The sequence below is a fragment of the Idiotropiscis lumnitzeri genome, chromosome 8 (assembly GCF_059441095.1).
Source record: "Idiotropiscis lumnitzeri isolate Australia: NSW breed Sydney's pygmy pipehorse chromosome 8, RoL_Ilum_1.0, whole genome shotgun sequence".
Taxonomy (NCBI): domain Eukaryota; kingdom Metazoa; phylum Chordata; class Actinopteri; order Syngnathiformes; family Syngnathidae; genus Idiotropiscis; species Idiotropiscis lumnitzeri.
The window spans coordinates 2,149,930-2,167,670 of NC_142398.1; the positions used below are offsets into that span (position 1 = coordinate 2,149,930).

Here is a 17,741-nt window from a genome sequence, read left to right on the forward strand (position 1 = left end):
AATGGCGCCGTCGGATCGGGCGGCGGCTCAAACACATACTGTTGCGAGTCTGGCAACTGTGGATGAATGCCTCTCAGACATTCCGTCTTTTCTTCCACTTTTTCAATCACTTCATCCTCTTTCTCTGACTTCCTCCCCCTACTTGGGAACGAGCATCTAACTTCAAAGAGCTGTTAACTCTTTGTTATAGCACACTCATGATTTTACGATTACACCTCTACCCATTGCCTTCTGTAAAATCTTCCTCACTCTTATTTTATTTTATTTTTTTTCCAAATTCACTGTAGCCTTACCAAAGCCACTCAAAACGATCAAGGTATCAAATCACAAACTACAAAGTCAGGAACCACCTATGCTCTTGCAAAGGTTTCTCATGCTCTCAAAAGCTTCATTCAATCAAGATTTCATAACACCAATCTTTTCTTTTTCTTTGTGTCATTTCCATCTGTGCATTTCATTCCAGTTACTAATTACAGTAACCTTAATAGAAAGACCATCAACTCAAGTATGAAACATAAAATATTTATTTCTTCAATTCCTCCTTACAGCAGACCCTAATTCTTATCCTTTTCATTGTTTCTTTTCCTCCTCGCCGACCGGCGAACCTGACACTTTTCTTATTGAACTTCCAATCTCTACACTGACACAATTTCTTTCTCTTTTCTCTAGCTTTCTTTCTTTCTCTTTTCTTATTTCATCCCTACTTCATGTCTTTCTTCTCTTTTTATGTTTCATTTTTATTAATTTATTCTTAATCTCCGTACAACACCCGGGACCCGAGACCACTATCACACTTACAACTCTCCTTCACCATCTTGAAATCAAAATCCACTCGTGCGTGTCCCAAACACACTTCTTACGCAGAACAATTTTAGCCTTCACATTCACACAGCTTCCACACAGACACGTAAATCCCAGATTTTAAACCGTGTCCCGATACGTAAATCCCAGATTTTATACCGTATCTTAACCACGAATAGTTCCAAACTATTCTAGTAGATAAATCCCAGATTTTACACTCTACTAACGTCCACACTATTACACTTTCATTTTTTGAACTATACTACTTTACTTTTGCACCATTAATTATGCTAGAAGGTAAATCCCAGATTTTACACCCTAATAGCGTCCAACACTTTTACGCTTACTACGTTCCGCTCCTCCTTCCTCTTATAATTTAGCGTTGCCAATGTGCAGAATTTGAAAGGGTTCTGCTTACCTTGTTTCACTGTGGGCCCAAGAGAAAAGACGGTCGGATGTGTGGCTCTTTTATCCTTTATCAGGTCGTCACCTGGTGTGGACGTGCGAGACCCAGTCTCATGTGTTTTTTCTCGAAGTTCCAAACTTCTTTTACCTCTCATGCATCACGTCGGCGTCACCATAAATTGTTGGAATTTAGCTTTATATCAATGTTAGAATTTAACTTTAACCCAATGTAAACTCAAATTAGTAATCTGACTCCAATTCGCGACCTTACCCAACTCTCACTCATCCAACAATATGCGCGCTCGTTCTGCAATAGAAAGGTATCAGGAAGCCGGCATTTTCACGCACAAGTGGGTTTATTCCCAATACACAGACTTTCTACATGGCACCTGGGTCTCGGGTCCCTCTCAATACAACTCTACACCTCTCTTGCCACCAGCGAATGTACTACCCGAGTTGCCCAGTAATGATTCATCCTATACAATATGCAAATGGCACAGAGACAAAGGCATCCTGGCATGATTCTATTGGCTATGTGTATCCTGCAGTTAACTTTAGCTTGCTCTTATTGGTCTTTCTTCAAGTGGTGGCTCCTCCTGCTTGTGGTTGAAGGGTCCAGTTTCTTGTCGACCCCTTCCCGCTCGAGGTGTCTGTCTGCGCCAGGCACCAACCTAAAACCTCCCAAACCTTCACATTCTTTCACTTTCTTTGTTCAGCTTCACCAGCCACACACTCAGCATTCCACAGAATAACAGTGACACAAGATGCAGGACATCGAATAAAACTAGCCAGGTTTAAACTCTTCCACTCCTTTAGTACTGTGAACTGTTGTTTGGTGCGTAACGCAAAGGCGGAGGGAGGCTCCCCTCTTGTCACCAGAGTGAACCCCAATCTACAGGCGCTAAGCCGGGGGGCAATAAGTATGCCCTCACCTGCTCAGCTTTTCTCACTGTGGACAACTCCAGAGTGGAAATGATTCCAACCCCTCTCGAGAGGATAGGTATTAGAGCCCAAGCTATGTACTTCTCTGCCTCGCACACCAGCTCAGGCTCTTTCCCTGCCAGAGAGGTGACATTACATGTTCCTAGACCAGCTTTTGATTGAACAAATTATTATGCACATATTGTACAATTCATGTTTTAAAAAAGTCTGAAAAATCATCGTACAGTTGAATAACCCTGTTCAACAAAACAATATATAAATATATTTGTTTTTGAGTGCCAATATATTTTAAAAGCTTCGGGATTTGGGGTTGCTGAATACCACAGGACTTCCGTGTCTTACAATTGGATCTTGTGAGATATTGATATTTTTCACAATTAATTGATGAATAAGGGAATATCAAAACTGTTTTCATTTGTCCTTCAGTAAAAGTGAACCAAACATCCACATGAACTGCAGAATAAACTTTGTCAACATTGAGTATATAACGATTTACGAAATGTAATTTGATCATTTCTAGATGCAGTGTTTGTGTGTTGACATTGCCTGTTTTACATTAGTTGTGCATGTCGTCGATAAAGGTATATTTAGGAAAGTTTTTGTCAGGCGAATACACCGTATTAAGAGAGACGCTAGAAATAAATATAAACAAAAATTGCACGATCATAAAATACATTACTTTGTGTAATAAATCCTTTTTTAGGCATATTTGAAGGAGGAGTTAGTTGTTTTACTGCATTTTAGTTTTACTGGACTAAAATGTGACTTGACACTTCTCCCATCTGCAGTTGAGTAAATTAATAAGGGAAAGTATTTTCCCTCCACGTCTTCCTCATGAGGCTTTTCCAGGGGCGGGGGGAGTACGTGAAAGATGTCGAGTGATAATAGAATCTTAATTGGTTGATTAGGCAGGTTTAAAGCTCATTGATTGGCCAGCAGCTGAGGGTTCACCTGCTGTTGCTCCTGTATAATTGGCTGACGAAATAGATAAATGACAGGCGCACACACATACATGCACACACCCACACACCCAAGCATTTCTTGTAAATTTGTTCATTTGTTCTAATATTTAGTGCCACAATAGCACTTGTAGCACACACACACACACACCCACGCACCCCCCCCACACACACACACGCACACAAAGGCCGAAAGGCTACATCCCAACTGTTTATGCACTACGAATATGCATATTCAATTACTAAAAGACAGTGTGCGTGTGCGTGCGCGTGTGTGTGCATGTGTGTGTGTGGGGGGGGTGTGCATGTGTGTGTGCATGTATGTTCATGTGTTTTCAGGCAGTATTTTGGAGCTCTGTATTATAAGTGATGATGTCACACATACGTTTTACATCAGTAAGTGTGTGCGTGACACCTTAATTGTGTGAACATTTTTTTCTTGCTATACAATACCGTGTCAGCCTGCGTCTCTGTTTGTATGTTTTCTCATGGTGCTTGTGTGTGGACATTCATCTTCAGCTGAACAAATTCATAAAGCTTGCGCCACTTTGACTTGTGCTTCAATTCACAGCGGGGAAACAGAATATTTTTCACAACAGCTCTGATCCATTTTCCTGTTCCGGCGCCGCGCGAGTGGCTGCCTGCTTACAGCAGTGTGGCTCACTATTGAGCCTTTTTCGTTTGTTTTTTCCCTTTACCCTGTTTTATGTTATTTTTACCTCATCTCAGCTATGGACATACAACTTGCGGTGGTTTTACTGCTGTTGGGGGCTGTTTTTTGCGTCAAACGCTTACTTTACGTGTTAAATTGTAGCGAATGGTGTGCTGAAAACCACACCGACGAAGACTGCCACTTTTATGGAAACCCTAGTTTAAATTACAGCAAATCAAAAACACAAAATCATACATTCTTCGTGCCTTTCAATGAAAACAAACGTAGTAACATCGCGCCGCCTTCAGTCAATGCGTGCGCGCTCCCGCGACAGGGGATACAGATTTTGGCAGGGGGTAAGTACTTTGGCACGAGAGGATTGTCCGGGAAGCTAGCTTGCTGGTGTTCACGGAGTCGTGGCTAACAGAGCTAACGCCGGACGCCTAACAGACACAATTACAGACTATATTAATTTCTGCATGGAGAACACCATTCCCTCCAGGACAGTAAAATGTTTCTCCAACAAAAATCCCTGGATCACACCGGACATTAAAGCTCTCCTGAAGGAAAAAGAGGGCTTTGTGTCAGGCGACAAGGAGGAGCTGAAGAGAGTGCAAAGTCAGCTGAGAAGGAGGATCAGAGAGGGGAAAAAATCCTACAGGATGCGGATGAAGGAACAGCTATAGCGTAATAATGCCAGGGATGTCTGGAGGGGCCCGAAGACCATCTCAGGCCACGGACAACCAGGTAAGATCCAGAAAGGGGAGGGGGCTTCAGTGGGAAAATGAATTGAACCTATTTTTCAATAGGTTTGATCAAATGCCTGCCCGTGGTCAGTCTCCCCTGCTGCAGCCCCCACCAACCCCTCCTGCCACTGCGAATGAGACCCCCTCACCCCCTCTCTCTCCTCTCTTCTCTCCACAGGCTCAAGTTCCCAGCCACATCAGACAACCACCACTTCCTCCTGCTCAGCCTTGTTACTCACAACATCTCAGGTGAAGAACCAGCTGAGGAAGATGAAGGTGAGGAAGGCAGCTGGTCCAGATGGGATTAGCTCCCAGCTCCTCAAATCCTGCGCAGACCAGCTGTGTGGAATCATCCAGCACATGTTCAACCTGAGCCTGAAGCTGGGCAGAGTCCCCCAGCTGTGGAAAACATCCTGCCTGGTTCCGGTTCCAAAGACCCCCATCTGAAGGAGCTCAACAACTTCAGACCAGTGGCGCTGACATCTCATCTGATGAAGACCCTGGAGAGACTGGTCCTCGTCCATCTGCGCCCCCTGGTCAGCTCCTCAATGGACTCACTCCAATTCGCATAACAGCCTGGCATCAGTGTGGATGATGCCATCATCTACCTGCTCCACACTTCACTCTCCCACCTGGAGAATGCGGGGAGCACTGTGAGGATCATGTTCTTTGATTTCTCAAGTTCTTTCAACACCATCCAGCCCGCCTTATTGGGAGACAAGCTGGAGGAGGCGGGAGTGGCCCACCACCTCATCACATGGATCCACGACTACCTCACAAACCGGCCACAGTACGTGAGGACACAGGACTGTGTGTCTGACGTGCTCCTCTGCAGCACGGGAGCACCGCAGGGAACTGTTCTAGCTCCCTCCCTGTTCACCCTCTACACCTCGGACTACAAATACAATTCCACAACCTGTCACCTGCAGAAGTTCTCTGATGACTCTGCGATTGTCGGCCTCATCACTGACGGTGACGATCGGGAGTACAGAGGGGTTACGCAGGGGTTCGTGGACAGATGTCAGCAGAACCGCCTCCAAATCAACGCTGGGAAATCCAAAGAGCTGGTAGTGGATTTCCGCAAGCGTCGGCACTCTCCACCTGCACCAGTGAATATCCAGGGAACAGACCTTGAGAGGGTCTCAACTTACAAGTACCTGGGTGTTCATCTGAACAATAAACTGGACTGGAGCGACAACACAGATGCTCTCTATAAGAAGGGTCAGAGCAGACTCTTCCTACTCAGGAGGCTGAGGTCCTTAAGCGTAAGGGGAACACTCCTCAGGAACTTCTATGACTCGGTGGTTTCATCAGCCATCTTCTATGGAGTGGTCTCCTGGGCAGGAGGCATCTCGGGCCGGGACAAAAAGAGACTGGACAAACTAGTGAGGAGGGCCAGCTCTGTCCTGGGCTCCTCCCTGGACTCTGTGGACTCAGTGGGGGGCAGGAGGATGACGGCAAAACTGTCATCAATGCTGGACAACCCAGCCCACCCACTCAATGACACTCTGAGAACACTCCACAGCTCCTTCAGTGATAGACTGTTACACCCTCGCTGTACTAAAGAGAGATTTCGCCGCTCCTTCCTGCCAACTGCTGTCAGACTTTTTAGCAAGAACATTGGGTCAGGCCTACAAACGGGAGGGCATTAGTGCAATTGTGCAGCCCTAGGATGCAATATACACTACTACTGTACTTTCAGCCAATGGTGTACTTAAATATTGACCAATGATGTATTTTGTTTACCATTACAGTATTCTTATTACAGTACTTCTATCACTGCAGTATTTCTACCATTGCAGGACGTTCACTATTACAGTACTTTTATCATTGCAGTATTTCCTATCATTGCGGTACTTTTACTATTACAGTACTTTTATCATTGCAGTATTTTTCCATCGTTGCAGTACTTTTACTAATACAGTACTTTTACCATTGCAGTATATTTTATCATTGCAGTACTTTTTACCATTGCAGTACTTTTCTATCATTTCAGTACTCTTACCATTACAGTACTTTTATCATTGCAGTATTTTCAATCATTCAGTAGTTTTTATCATTACAGTTTTTATCATTACAGCGTTTCCCCCTCTGTATAATGGACAGGCATTAGGAGTGTTTCCTTACACTAGATACATTTATACTGTGTATATTTGCATGCTTTTTATGAATGTCTGCTGCTAATGTTATACATTAACGGCTACATTACGCCGCCGACTCTGTGTGATCTATATCTTTGCTGCTGTAACACCTCAAATTTCCCCATTGTGGGACTAATAAAGGTCATCTTTATCTTTATCCCAAATCCCAGCACTTTGTGACCTTGTTTTTGATCAAAAACAAAAAACATTTAGATGAACTTTTGCCTTGTTAAACACGGTTTGAAATGAAAGTTTATGAGAAATAATATGAGTGTTTGACAGATCCACTGACCTTCCTACTGACTAACCTTTCCATCCATCCATCTTCTGTACCGCTTCTCCTTACGAGGGTCGCGGGGGGTGCTGGAGCCTATCCCAGCTATCTTCAGGCAGTAGGCGGGGGACACCCTGAACTGGTTGCCAGCCAATTGCAGGGCACACAGAGACGAACAACCATCTGCACTCCCACTCACACCAAGGGGTAATTTAGAGTGTTCAATTGGCCTACAATACATGTTTTTCAAATGTGGGAGGAAACCCACGCAAGCATGGGGAGAACATGCAAACTCCACACAAGATGGCCGGAGCCGGGATCGAACCCACGCCCGATGCTGTCTCTCACTGTGAGGCCATCGTGCTAACCAGTCGGCCACCGTGCCACCCTGACTAACCTTTCCTTCCTCCTAATTTACCTTCCATGATTCCTTCCAGCTGTGTGGAATCGTCCAGCACATGTTCAACCTGAGCCTGAAGCTGGGCAGAGTCCCCCAGCTGTGGAAAACATCCTGCCTGGTTCCGGTTCCAAAGACCCCCATCTGAAGGAGCTCAACAACTTCAGACCAGTGGCGCTGACATCTCATCTGATGAAGACCCTGGAGAGACTGGTCCTCGTCCATCTGCGCCCCCTGGTCAGCTCCTCAATGGACTCACTCCAATTCGCATAACAGCCTGGCATCAGTGTGGATGATGCCATCATCTACCTGCTCCACACTTCACTCTCCCACCTGGAGAATGCGGGGAGCACTGTGAGGATCATGTTCTTTGATTTCTCAAGTTCTATCAACACCATCCAGCCCGCCTTATTGGGAGACAAGCTGGAGGAGGCGGGAGTGGCCCACCACCTCATCACATGGATCCACGACTACCTCACAAACCGGCCACAGTACGTGAGGACACAGGACTGTGTGTCTGACGTGCTCCTCTGCAGCACGGGAGCACCGCAGGGAACTGTTCTAGCTCCCTCCCTGTTCACCCTCTACACCTCGGACTACAAATACAATTCCACAACCTGTCACCTGCAGAAGTTCTCTGATGACTCTGCGATTGTCGGCCTCATCACTGACGGTGACGATCGGGAGTACAGAGGGGTTACGCAGGGGTTCGTGGACAGATGTCAGCAGAACCGCCTCCAAATCAACGCTGGGAAATCCAAAGAGCTGGTAGTGGATTTCCGCAAGCGTCGGCACTCTCCACCTGCACCAGTGAATATCCAGGGAACAGACCTTGAGAGGGTCTCAACTTACAAGTACCTGGGTGTTCATCTGAACAATAAACTGGACTGGAGCGACAACACAGATGCTCTCTATAAGAAGGGTCAGAGCAGACTCTTCCTACTCAGGAGGCTGAGGTCCTTAAGCGTAAGGGGAACACTCCTCAGGAACTTCTATGACTCGGTGGTTTCATCAGCCATCTTCTATGGAGTGGTCTCCTGGGCAGGAGGCATCTCGGGCCGGGACAAAAAGAGACTGGACAAACTAGTGAGGAGGGCCAGCTCTGTCCTGGGCTCCTCCCTGGACTCTGTGGACTCAGTGGGGGGCAGGAGGATGACGGCAAAACTGTCATCAATGCTGGACAACCCAGCCCACCCACTCAATGACACTCTGAGAACACTCCACAGCTCCTTCAGTGATAGACTGTTACACCCTCGCTGTACTAAAGAGAGATTTCGCCGCTCCTTCCTGCCAACTGCTGTCAGACTTTTTAGCAAGAACATTGGGTCAGGCCTACAAACGGGAGGGCATTAGTGCAATTGTGCAGCCCTAGGATGCAATATACACTACTACTGTACTTTCAGCCAATGGTGTACTTAAATATTGACCAATGATGTATTTTGTTTACCATTACAGTATTCTTATTACAGTACTTTTATCACTGCAGTATTTCTACCATTGCAGGACGTTCACTATTACAGTACTTTTATCATTGCAGTATTTCCTATCATTGCGGTACTTTTACTATTACAGTACTTTTATCATTGCAGTATTTTTCCATCGTTGCAGTACTTTTACTAATACAGTACTTTTACCATTGCAGTATATTTTATCATTGCAGTACTTTTTACCATTGCAGTACTTTTCTATCATTTCAGTACTCTTACCATTACAGTACTTTTATCATTGCAGTATTTTCAATCATTCAGTAGTTTTTATCATTACAGTTTTTATCATTACAGCGTTTCCCCCTCTGTATAATGGACAGGCATTAGGAGTGTTTCCTTACACTAGATACATTTATACTGTGTATATTTGCATGCTTTTTATGAATGTCTGCTGCTAATGTTATACATTAACGGCTACATTACGCCGCCGACTCTGTGTGATCTATATCTTTGCTGCTGTAACACCTCAAATTTCCCCATTGTGGGACTAATAAAGGTCATCTTTATCTTTATCCCAAATCCCAGCACTTTGTGACCTTGTTTTTGATCAAAAACAAAAAACATTTAGATGAACTTTTGCCTTGTTAAACACGGTTTGAAATGAAAGTTTATGAGAAATAATATGAGTGTTTGACAGATCCACTGACCTTCCTACAGACTAACCTTTCCATCCATCCATCTTCTGTCCCGCTTCTCCTTACGAGGGTCGCGGGGGGTGCTGGAGCCTATCCCAGCTATCTTCAGGCAGTAGGCGGGGGACACCCTGAACTGGTTGCCAGCCAATTGCAGGGCACACAGAGACGAACAACCATCTGCACTCACACTCACACCAAGGGGTAATTTAGAGTGTTCAATTGGCCTACAATACATGTTTTTCAAATGTGGGAGGAAACCCACGCAAGCATGGGGAGAACATGCAAACTCCACACAAGATGGCCGGAGCCGGGATCGAACCCACGCCCGATGCTGTCTCTCACTGTGAGGCCATCGTGCTAACCAGTCGGCCACCGTGCCACCCTGACTAACCTTTCCTTCCTCCTAATTTACCTTCCATGATTCCTTCTTACCACCGACAGACTGACCTACCTGCTCCTTGCAAAAATTATGGAATCACCTGACTTAGAAGATTTTCATTCAGTTGTTTAATTTTGTACAAAAACAAGCATATCACAATCATGACACAAAAATAAAGTCATTTCAAATGGCAACTTTCTGGCTTGAAGAAACACAAGTAGAACTCAAGAAACAAAAGCGTTCATCAGTAACAGTTGCCTGCTTAGACCAAGTAGAGGGGGGAAAATGTGGAATTATACAATTATAAGAAAAAAATGCAATCACATTTCCAACACGGAAACCTGCATTAGACTAAACACCACCTTGGAGACTAGTTGCACCAATTAGATTGACACGAATTATGGCTCCAACACAAGCGATGTCAAAAAAAGAGAGGACTATCACACATTTTAAAGGTCATCATGCAATGTTGCAAACCAATCAACTACTGTATACCTACCCCTAAAGCCGATCACTCCTGTCCTAACAGCCCTACATTGACCCCCAGCTCTAGATTAGACTTTAAAATTCTGTCTCACTCAATAGTTTGGGTCCTGAATACATTATAGAAATACTGATTGAATATAAACCCAGTCGAGCTCTGTGGTCTGTCGACTGGTGTCAATAGTGGAGGCCAAACAAACATGATGAATCAGCATTTACCTGTTATGCTGCACACAAATGGAATAAACTGCAAACCCAAGTGTAGTCTGCCCCAAGTATAGACACTTTTAAATCCAGGTTAAGAACCTGGGTTTTTTAGTCTTGTAAATGTTTTTAAATCAATTTAACTGTATGATAGTTTTTCAAGTGATATTAGAACTTATTTCTTTACCTTTAAATATTTTTCAAATCTTCTGTTAATGTGTTTAAATCCCAGCAATATACATTATGTTAGTAATTTTGGAAAGCTACTTTTGTTTCTCTGCTTTGCTACTGAAAGTTGCAGTTGTTTCTAAATGCTTTTAGGGGTTTTCTTTAATTGTGTGAAACACATTGAGTCGTCTTGTATATGTAATAGGCTAAATAAATAAAGGAGCTTAGGTATATGATAATAAAGACCGATTTTAATATTGCATTAGTTCTCTTCACTTAACAATGAAGAGAGTGAGGGTTTATCAAATTATTGTATCAGAAGTCTGTGTTAGGGACCGGGAGATAAGGGAATCTTGAAGTGAAGTGAATCTTGGAAGTGAAGACTTACAAAGGCTAGTTAGGTAGCAGTCATTCCAATGTGTACTGTAAATCACTTGGGGTCTCTACTTTGGTTGTAATCAGATCATTGCCAAGAAAAGAAAGAGAATTTTTTGTATTCCAAATTTGACTGTTGGGATCTGAAAAAACTTAACCTATCTTATGACTGTTATCAGGGGATGTACCACTTCTACAGTGCTGCATGTAACACCCGACTGCTATGGTGTGGAGGCGACCTGTGCCATCTCTTGTCTTTTTCACACTTACTACCAAAACGAAATTGAAATAAAATGTGAAAAGCGTGTTTTTTTCCCTCGTGGATCTCCACGACCTAGACGGGCCGCATTGTTCGATTTATGAGAAGGTTGGATGCCGCAGTTTCTGCCTTAAATCAGCATCGTCTTAAAAAATCTGTCAGGCTCTATTTACTATATGGCATTACAGTGCATTTTTTTTCATGGTAAGCTGTTACAGAGTATTTGTCTCAACTCCCCTGGACTTAAACTCTTTATTATAATAATCACTTCATACACCTACCATCTATTTTACACGTCACCATGCAAAGCCATTACTACTGCAGGAAATGACATTTAGCAATGTTTTAGAAGGTCTCATCAACTCTTTATTGTGCCGTGTTCCCTCAACAGTCAGCACTGTTTAAAAAATGTAAAATTCCTGTCAGAGCTCCACTGCTAATTGTCTTAATTGTTTGTTTATTGTTCTTTCAGACGTGTCGCAGACGGAATATAGACGAGATGTGAGAAAAGTGTCGCCTGCAACTGTGAAGCATCAGCAAGGTAATGTAAAGGACAGGTGCGGGAGCTGAGATCATCAAATGCCAGGCTATATAAAATGCAACCTCCCACCCCCACCCCTAAGAGCTCCTCCCATACTCCCGAGCGACAGTGTTTTGATCAAAGTGTAACAGGTGCAGACTTTAATTGAAATTGGCCTTTTTCATAATGCGTTGGAGTAACAATAAAGCCAAAGCAGCTTAACGCGCGCATTGCTCCCATATTTCAACTGCCGCTTGATGTTGGGACAAATACGATTGACTTGTTGCCTTTGAAAGAAGTCATCATGGCTTTGGTCCTGCTGTGCATCGACAGTGTTTCAATATCGCACGGTCAAAGTTAACATCACGAGCGCTGTTTAGATTTGAAATTACACTCAGGAACAAAATGTTGGAACTATATGCTGCTGGGTTGTTACAGTCTGCTGCTGCTTTGTTTGCAGATAAGATTTTTATTCGTCTTAATTCTTTGCCCATGAATCAAAATACTGTGTTCATACCGGGCTTTTAATAGTTCATTGATATTATATTTTGAATTTTGCTGTTTGATTTCAGTTAGTTTGAATTACTTTTTAGAGCAAGTTAGTTATTTTGTATTAGTGTTTATTAGGGCGACATGGTGGACGACTAGTTGGCACATCCACCTCAGTACAAAGGTACAGGGTTCGAGGTAAAAATAATGCTCACTAAGTACTGCTAATTAAGTCAACTACAATTCAACATTCAAACAACTATATGACATTTCTTCTTCTGCAGGTATGGATGGACAGCAATATTGAAATGAATGCAAAGAGGACAACAAAGGAAGTTTATAATTAAAGTTAGTTTTTGTTTGGTTAAAATACAAGATGTAGTTTCACTTAGTTTACTCAGAGGGCCGTTATGACTGTGACGTGTGAACCCATATGATCACCTTACATGATCACATATACACAACAAATGGATGGAAAGCCATTTTTGAAATCAGAGGTCAGTAGATAATTTCTTGTTCAAAATTTTTCATTTTATTTTAAAGGGGGAGGATTGGTAACAAATTAATGGCAATATCTCATATCTCAATGTTGTTAAAAGCAAAGGAAATGTGCTCGAAACAGGAAGGTGACGCACATGATTTGCCCTTTGTAGGCTACATAAAATTAGGTTGCGGGTCAGACCTGGCCCCCCGGGCCTTGAGTTTGACACTTGTGATCTACAGTGACATTTACAAACGTGAAAAAAAATCCTATTACATCATTAAAAACAATTACAGCTATTGCTGTAATAATGCAAGGACACTCAAGAGGATTTGTGAGGGGCAGTTCTCAAGTTTTTAAAAACTACTTGCCATCAAGTATAATTTTATGTGTAATTCTGTGTATGAAAATGTATATTTTAAATCACTAAATGTTTTTCATTTCGTACTACTGTCTTTGTAATGTCACATTATATGTAAATAAAATGTTTGTCCCTTAGCAAATCTAAACTGATTAAACTATATAATTTTGAGACTTAGTGATGGCCTCACAGTACAGAGATGCAGGGTTCAATTCCAGTACGGAGTTTGCATGTTCTCCCCGTGCCTGCGTGGGTTTACTGCGGGTACTCCGGTTTCCTCCCACATTCCAAAAACTTGCATGGCAGGTTGATTGAACATTCTAAATTGTCCCAAGGTATGAGTGTGAGCGCGGATGGTTGTTCATCTCTGTGCCCGGCGATTGGCTGGGAACCAGTCCAAGGTGTACTGCCCAAAGATAGCTGGAATAGGCTTTAGCAACCCCCACGACTCATGTGTGGAGAAGTGTGGTTAAGATAATGGATGGATATTCTCCAACTTATCGCCACTGACTGCTATATAAATAAAGTTGTATTGTATTGTATTGTATTGTATTGTATTGTTAATCGGTTAAATATTATAACTTGATAAAGTTTCTTCAAACTATTCATACTAAAAAATTAATTGCAGAATGAAGCATTCATGCTCATATCTTATCAGATGATACAAGAATCGGACATTACTCTAGGCTGCCGATCGGATCGGAAGTGGAAAATATTGTATGAAGACACCCCTAGAGAGTACTGTATTTTTACGGCCAAAAGACGCGCTTGTATCAAAGGGCGCAGCACCAGTTGAGGGTGCTATTTATGTATTTAATACTTAGACTGGGCGCGCCGCACTATAAGGCGCGTGTTAGCTCGTCACATTTTCACCTCTAATGTGATTTTAGATGGTTCCTCTTCTTCCACGAAAAGTTTGACAAATTTTGGTGCGTTGAGCAATAGCATGAATGTGAATATCCTCTTGGAATGGCTCAATAAGCTCGTTTGCAACTCAGCTTGATTTTACCAGAAAGAAAAAAAAAACATTCTATCAAAGGCAAGTCTGACTATCCACCTCTTCGACTTTGGATGTCAAATAAAAATAAAACAAAGTCAAATAAAAATAAAACAAAGTAAAAAAGAAATTGCGCACGTCTGTTCGTAATAGTACTTCAACTCAGACCAGTCAGGGATGTCATGGCAACACTTCTAACAGACTAGATCAGGGGAGGGATGTCACTGGTCACCACACTCTTTAGAGTCATGGATTCAAATCAAAACCATAAATATCTCTGAACATCATACAAGCAAGTACCTACTAGATCAGGGGAGGGATGTCACTGGTCACCACACTCTTTAGAGTCATGGATTCAAATCAAAACCATAAATATCTCTGAACATCATACAAGCAAATAACCTAATACGAGCAACCTGTCTCGTCTGGCAGTGTGGAAGAAGTGAAGATTTTATTCTGAGGCTACAAAGGATAAAAGGGATGAAAGGGGCGGCACATCATAAGCATGCATGTGACAAAGTATTACATCATAAACATATACGTAACAAAGTAAGGACTTTGAGAGCACATCTTTAACACCCCCACTTGCTCTCACATTGTTATTTTGACCACTCTAAACATTGGGAAAAAGCTTGTATTTGAACATACCTGTTAGTTCCCAAATATGAACTTGGCAAATGTATTCAACTTAACTTTTGTTGCTGGTTTTGTCAAGACATCTGCCACCATGTGGTCGGTTGGACAGTATTCCAAACTTATTTTCCCGTCATTAACAGTTGACCTGATAAAGTGGTACTTTATGTCAACATTTTTACAGGATTTTTCGCCAGTGCTATGGTGCCTTGATTATCCTCAAAGATAATTGGTCGCTCATATTGATATTTGTCAATATGGCCCAACAACTGTACTATGTACAAGCATTCTTGCATTGTGGCAGCTAGAGCCATATACTCTGCCTCACATGTGGACAATGCAATGGTAAGTTGTTTCTTAGTCTTCCATGAAATAACAGGGCCATTTTTGTTCAAGCTAATACAGTAACCTGTTGTGCTTCGTCTATCACTTGTGTCAGATGCCCAATCAGCATCACTGTATGCTTGTAATCCAAGTTTGTCATCACATTTAGTGAAGCAAAGTTCCTTGCCAGTTGTACCCTTTAAGTACCTTAAGACGTGTTTTACTGTAGACCATTGTTCTTCTGTTGGCGTAGCTAAATATTGGGATAACTTACTCACAACAAAACTCAAATCAGGTCTTGTGCACGTAGTTAAATAAATTAAGCTACCCACAGCCTCTCTGTACTTCTTGACGTCAGACATCTCTTCTGTGTTTCCAGTATAGTCAAGTTTCTGTTCACATGGTGTCATTCTTGGTTTACAGTCGTGCATGTTGAATCTTTCCAGTAGTTTTTCAACATATTTTCCCTGTGTCATTTTGATACACTTGTCATTTTGTTCAAAATAAATACCTAGGTAGTGTTTCAGCTTTCCTAGGTCTTTCATCTTGAATTTTGCTGTCATCATTTCTTTCACGTTCATTAGCACTTTTTCATTGCTTGCGGCAATAATCAAGTCATCAACCCATATTATCATGATCACTTTGTCATTATTGTTCACTTTTGTATAAACACAATGGTCAGCTGGGTTTTGCACAAATTCGTTTTTGTCCAAATATTCATGCAGCATTTTGTTCCAATTTCTTCCGGATTGTTTTAGTCTGTAAAGTGACTTTTGTAACTTACACACCAATTTCTCTCCAGTGCTTGGTTTGACTTCATAGCCTTCTGGCTGTTCCATGTAAATTTCACAGTCAATTGGTGCATTCAAGTATGCTGTTTTGACATCCATCTGATGTAGAATCAGGTTATCTTGTACTGCTATTTGCATTAGCACTCTAATGCTAGTCATGTTTGCGGTGGGTGGAAATGTCTCATCATAATCTACACCCATCTTTTGACTATATCCCTTTGCAACATAACGTGCTTTGTAATTCTCACATCCTTCAGTATTGCTTTTCAGCGCATACACCCATCTACCCCCCACTGCTTTCTTACCTCTAGGTAAGTTAGTCAGGGTAAACGTGTTGTTGTCTTTTAGCGACTGCATCTCATCATCCATTGCATCACGCCATTGTTTTGCATTGAATGAGGTTATGGTTTCGCTGTATGTTACAGGTGTGTTACACATTAACCGGTAACAGTAGTCAACACTGGTGAAAGTCTGATCATCAAATTCTTCACCACTTACATATTCATACCAATATTTTGGTTTCTTTCTCTCTCTGGAAGGATATCGTCTTTGTTGAGTTTCATCAGTCTGTGTTTGGTCACTCACTTCAGGTGCCATTTCTGTTTGTTCTGTTTCATCATTTTGTGACTGGCTGTTCACATCCTTTGAGGAAGCAGAGCCTGAAGACTCCGTGGACTCACCTATCTCGGGGGCTGAAGTAACCGAGGTGGTTAACAAGCTCCTCGGTGGCAAGGCCCCGGGGGTGGATGAGATCCGCCCGGAGTTCGTTAGGGCTCTGGATGTTGTGGGGCTGTCATGGTTGACACGCCTCTACAACATTGCGTGGACATCGGGGACCTCTGGATTGGCAGACCGGGGTGGTGGTCCCCCTTTTTAAGAAGGGGGACCGGAGGGTGTGTTCCAATTATAGAGGAATCACACTCCTCAGCCTCCCTGGTAAGGTCTACTCAAGGGTACTGGAGAGGAGGGTCCGTCGGGAGGTTGAATCTCAGATCCAAGAGGAGCAGTGCGGTTTTCGTCCTGGCCGTGGAACAGTGGACCAGCTCTACACTCTCTACAGGGTCCTTGAGGGTGCATGGGAGTTCGCCCAACCAGTCTACATGTGTTTTGTGGACTTGGAGAAGGCGTTCGACCGGGTCCCACAGGGAGTTCTGTGGAGCGTGCTTCGGGAGTACGGGGTACCGAGCCCCTTGATACGGGCAGTTGGGTCCCTGTACCACCGATGTCAGAGTTTGGTCCGCATTGCCGGCAGTAGGTCGGATTCGTTTCCAGTGAGGGTTGGACTCCGCCAAGGCTGCCCTTTGTCACCGATTCTGTTCATAATTTTTATGGACAGAATTTCTAGGCGCAGTCGGGGCGATGAGGGGATCCGGTTTGGTGACCTCAGTATTTCAGCTCTGCTTTTTGCAGATGATGTGGTACTGTTGGCTTCGTCAAGCCGTGATCTACAACTGTCATTGGAGCGGTTCGCAGTCGAGTGTGAAACGGTTGGGATGAAGATCAACGCCACTAAACCTGAGACCATGGTCCTCAGTCGGAAAAGGGTGGAGTGCCCTCTCCAGGTCGGGGAGGAGATCCTGCCCCAAGTGGAGGAGTTTAAGTATCTTGGGGTCTTGTTTACGAGTGAGGGGAGGATGGAGCGAGAGATTGACAGGCGGATCGGTGCAGCCTGCGCTCTGATGCGGACGCTGTATCGGTCTGTCGTGGTGAAGAGGGAGCTGAGCCAGAAGGCAAAGCTCTCGATTTAACGGTCGTTCTACATTCCTACCCTCACCTATGGTCACGAGCTGTGGAATGCGACCGAAAGAACAAGATCTCGGATACAAGCGGCCGAAATG

At 43.3% G+C, this 17,741-nt stretch overlaps 1 protein-coding gene across 9 annotated transcripts in view; it reads left to right on the forward strand.

Moving 5' to 3' along the window:
* The window catches only part of LOC148331485 (protein ELFN1-like), a 171,894-nt gene that overhangs the window by 77,678 nt on the left and 76,475 nt on the right, over positions 1-17,741 (forward strand). For 8 of the 9 annotated variants that reach the window (XM_088303768.1, XM_088303772.1, XM_088303769.1 and 5 more), the window contains one exon: positions 11,780-11,848. The gene's annotated coding sequence lies outside the window, so the exon portion shown is untranslated. Of the gene's footprint in view, positions 1-3,912; positions 4,507-4,683; positions 4,782-11,779; positions 11,849-17,741 lie in introns of those variants that run through there. The other variant, XM_088303775.1, reaches the window with a different exon arrangement.